Raw genomic sequence first — 5,036 nt, 5'->3', positions numbered from 1 at the left:
ATAACCCGGGGAACCAAGGAGGTGGCAAGCGTAAGGCCGACGGCAGCCTAGAGTTCGTGGCCAACGCCAGCTCACAGGGTAATAACCAGCGACGCAAGGGGAGGCCACCTCCCCGAGCCGGCGGGTCAGGCCCGACGTTGGAGCAGCTGTTGAATGAGCCTTGTCCAAGGCACGGCTCTAGGGAGAAGCCAGCTACTCATTTATGGAAGGATTGTGCGATCATGAAGGCCTTTAAGAATTCCAATGCCTTTAATGGCAACAATGGCCCGGGCGGCGGCTCAGGCGCTGGCGGTTTTCATGGCCCGGGCGGCGGCTCAAATTCCAATCCTCAGAACGGTCAAGGGGGCTTTAATCAGCAGTCTGGCCAGGGTCATCAACAGCAGCAGGGGGTTATCAGACCAACCCAAAGCAGCTTAATGGTGGACAGTATCATGTATTTACCACCAGTCTGTGTAAGTGAGATCAGAAGCTTCATAAGAGGGCTGTGAATGCTGTTGATCCGGCGGTTCCATGCTATTTAAGATGGTCTGAGCAGCCTATTGTGTGGAGTAGGGAGGATCACCCTCCTCGGGTTGATAATCCGGGTCACTTGGCCTTGGTAGTGGATCCTCAGGTGGGAGGTTATAAGTTCACTAAGGTGCTCATGGATGGAGGCAGCAGTATCAACATCCTCTATTATGAGACTTTCCGTCGTATGGGGTTGATTGATAAGAACCTCAGCCAGTCAAACACTATTTTCCATGGTGTGGTGCCTGGTAAGTCGGCTTATCCAGTTGGCAAGATCGAGTTGGAAGTGGCCTTTGGAGACGAGTACAACTACAGGGTGGAAAAATTGACCTTTGAGGTGGTCAAGATAAGAAGTCCGTATCATGCCATATTTGGGCGGCCGGCTTACGCCAAGTTCATGGCACGGCCGTGTTACGTGTATTTACAGCTCAAGATGCCGGGTCACAATGGGACCATTACGGTTCACGGCAGCCGGAAGGTGGCCTTGGAGTGTGAGGAAGGCGATGCAGCTTATGCAGAATCTGTTTGTGCAACAGAGGAGTTGAAATTTTACAAGGACAATGTTGACCCAACAGATATGACCTCTCTGAAAAAGCCGACTACGGAGCATGAGCCGGCAATGAAATTTAAGTCGGCTGATGAGACTAAACTTGTTGATTTCGTTCCAGGTGATTCATCTCAGCAGTTTAGCATCAGTGCCAATCTGGATCCAAAATAGGAAAGCGCGCTCATCGAGTTCATCCGTGAGAATAGGGACATTTTTGCATGGAAACCTTCTGACATGCCAGGTGTACCTAGAGAACTCGCTGAGCACACTCTCAATGTTGATCCGAAATTTAAGCCGGTCAGGCAATTCCTTCGGCGGTTTAATGAAGAGAGGCGGAAAGCCATTGGTGAAGAGGTGGCCCGGCTCTTGGCGGCCGGGTTTATTGTTGAAGTCTTTCACCCAGAGTGGTTAGCTAACCCGGTGCTCGTGCTCAAGAAGAACGGCACCTGGCGGATGTGTGTGGACTACACGGACTTAAACAAGGCATGTCCGGCTGATCCTTTTGCGCTTCCCCGTATTGATCAAATCATTGATGCTACGGCGGGTTGCGAGCGCTTAAGTTTCTTGGATGCTTATTCTGGATATCATCAGATTAAAATGGCAGTTAAGGACCAGGAGAAGACGGCGTTCATCACTCCCTTTGGAGCCTTCTGCTATGTGTCTATGCCTTTTGGACTCAAGAGTGCACAGGCGACTTATCAGCGTTGCGTGCAGAACTGTCTTCATAACCAGATTGGGCGCAATGTTCATGCCTATGTGGATGATATTGTGGTTAAGTCCAGGGAGAAGGAAACCTTGATAGATGATCTGAGGGAAACCTTTGATAATCTCCGGGTCTACAAGATGATGCTTAACCCGGCCAAGTGTGTTTTTGGTGTTCCTGCAGGCAAGCTCTTGGGTTTCTTGGTTTCTAACAGAGGCATTGAAGCTAACCCGGAGAAGATCAAGGCAATCACCTCTCTGGCTAAGCCGGCGTGTATAAATGACGTCCAGAGCCTGGCGGGTCGTATCGCTGCTTTAAGCCGATTTATAAGCCATTTGGGTGAGAAGGCCATGCCATTATACCAGTTGATGAAGAAATCTGATGACTTTGTCTGGAATGATGCAGCTAATACTGCTTTTGAGGATTTGAAGAGCAGCTGGCAGAGCCCCCAGTCCTTGCTGCTCCGGTTGACAAGGAGCCTTTATTGCTGTATGTAGCTGCTAACACACATGCCGTCAGTGTGGCTGTGGTGGTGGAGCGCAAGGAAGAGGGCAAGGAGCATCCGGTTCAGCGGCTGGTTTATTACGTCAGTGAAGTGCTCATCGAGTCCAAACAGCGGTATCCACATTGGCAGAAGCTTGTTTATGGTGTGTTCATGGCAAGCCGGAAGCTTAAGCATTATTTCCAGGGTCACCCTATCACTGTGGTCAGTTCTGCTCCCCTTGGAGATATCATCCAAAACAGAGAAGCCACAGGGAGAGTGGCTAAGTGGGCTATAGAGCTCGGGCCTCATGGTCTGAAATACGTACCACGCACTGCTGTTAAATCTCAAGCCTTGGTGGATTTCATCAACGATTGGACAGAGCTACAAGTGCCCGAAGAAAAGCCGGATAACACATATTGGACTATTCACTTCGATGGGTCCAGGCAATTGGAGGGCTCGGGGGCTGGAGTTGTATTGGCTTCCCCTAAAGGTGACAAGTTCCATTATGTGCTACGGTTGATGTTTCCTTGCACTAACAATGCGGCTGAGTACGAGGCCTTGCTCCATGGTCTTCAGATGGCTAAGGAGATGAGCTTGAGCCGGGTAAGGTGCTTCGGCGACTCAGACTTAGTGGCTCAACAAGTATCAGGCAAGTGGGATTCCAAGGACCCTCTCATGGCGGCTTATCGCCGTGAAGTTGATGCCATTGCTGGACACTTTCAGGGTTACCAAGTAGAGCACATCAATCGCAGGAAGAACGAGGCGGCTGATGCTTTAAGCTGGCTGGGCTCTCAGCGAAAACCGGTGCCGCCTAATACTTTTCTGGACGTCTTGCATAACCCTTCTGTTAAGTTGCCTACAGAGGAAGACTTGGCTGTCCCTGACCCGGAGGCACAATTGGTGGCGGCTCTCCACATCATCCCGGACTGGACAGTGCCCTATCTGGCTTACATGACCCGGGGAGATTTGCCTGAGGATGAAACTTTGGCCAGACAAATAACCCGGCGGTCTAAGTCAATGGTTGTTATCAATGGTGAGCTGCATCGCCGCAGTGTTACGGGAGCGTTCCAGCGTTGTGTCTCCCCTGAGGAAGGTCAAGAGATCTTGCGTGAGATTCATGAAGGGGATTGTGGCCATCATGCCGGCTCAAAATCCCTTGTGGCCAAGGCTTTTCGTCATGGTTTTTATTGGCTGACGGCTCATGCTGATGCGGAGGACTTGGTCAGTAAATGTGATGGTTGCCAAAGGTTCTCGCGACGGGCTCATGTGCCGGCTCAGGAGCTGAGGATGATACCAATCACTTGGCCATTTGCGGTCTGGGGGCTTGATATGGTTGGGCCTTTTAAAAGGTCCAAGGATAAGAAGACCCACCTCTTGGTGGCAGTTGACAAGTTCACAAAGTGGGTTGAAGCAGAGCCAGTTAGCAAGTGTGACGCAGCCACGGCGGTTCAGTTCATGAAAAGGGTGATATTTCGCTTTGGCTTTCCACACAGCATTATAACTGACAATGGTACCAATCTGTCCAAGGGCGCCATGGAGGAGTTTTGTCAACGAGAGCATATTCGACTTGATGTTTCATCAGTGGCTCACCCTCAATCCAATGGTCAAGCTGAGAGAGCTAATCAGGAGATTCTGAAAGGCATCAGGCCCCGGCTTTTGGTCCCTTTGCAACGGACGCCGGGTTGTTGGGTGGAGGAGTTACCCTCCGTGTTATGGAGCATCAATACTACTCCTAATAGGTCTACAGGCTTTACGCCTTTCTTCATGGTTTATGGAGCAGAAGCAGTCCTCCCCAGTGACATCCGTCATGACTCGCCTCGAGTGGCGGCTTATGTTGAGGCGGATAATGAACAGGCGCGCCAAGATGCTCTTGACTTGTTGGACGAACAGCGTGATGTGGCAGCAGCTCGATCAGCGATTTACCAGCAAGACCTGCGCCGTTATCACAGTCGCCGGGTTAAGTCCCGGGTCTTCCAGGAAGGTGATCTGGTGCTCCGGCTCATCCAAGATCAAACAGATGCACACAAGCTATCCCCGCCTTGGGAAAGACCTTTTGTGGTCAGCAAGAACTTGCACAACGGGTCATATTACCTCATTGACATTCGGGAGCACAAAGATTCACGCAAGTCAGAGAAGGAGACCCGTCGGCCGTGGAACATAGCTCAGCTTCGGCCTTATTACACTTGAGCCGCCGGCTCTCGTAATGTACATATTTCTATAAGCCATGTATATATTATGATAAGCAATAAAGCAGGACCTCTGTCCTTTTTCTCCTCCAAAGGTAAATGTGTTGTTTCCATTACAAGATCACATGGTAACTTGGAGGTGGATCCGGCTTATGATCGTATTCGAATCTAGCCGTACGTAATATAATCACTTGGGGGCTTCCTGTTCAAACATAGATCGTATTCGAACCAAACAGAACATAGCTGTCGATACCCATTTGATTGGCAAAGTGTCGAGCCCACTGGGGAGTGTTCTTTGATCATATTTGAATCATAGTTCAACCCCCTTTGGGAACCGACGTGGATCGTATTCGAATCAGCGTCGTTAAACAACTCTTAAGGTCATTTGGGGGCTTCCTGTTCAAACATGGGTCGTATTCGAACCAAAGAGAACATAGCTGTCGGTACCCTCTTGATCGGCATCGCCAAACCCGCTGGGGGCTATGTGATCGCATTCGAATCTTAGCTTAACCCCTTCGGGACGGGTCTCTGGTCGCATTCGAACCGGAAGCCCCTAAGTTTTGATTTTCCGGCTTACAACAAGTTCTTCTGGTTGTATCAACAGTGTAC

Source organism: Triticum aestivum, chromosome 5D, assembly GCF_018294505.1.
Source record: "Triticum aestivum cultivar Chinese Spring chromosome 5D, IWGSC CS RefSeq v2.1, whole genome shotgun sequence".
NCBI classification, from domain to species: domain Eukaryota; kingdom Viridiplantae; phylum Streptophyta; class Magnoliopsida; order Poales; family Poaceae; genus Triticum; species Triticum aestivum.
The sequence above is the reverse complement of the archived record's forward strand: the minus strand, read 5'-3'. Positions refer to the sequence as shown.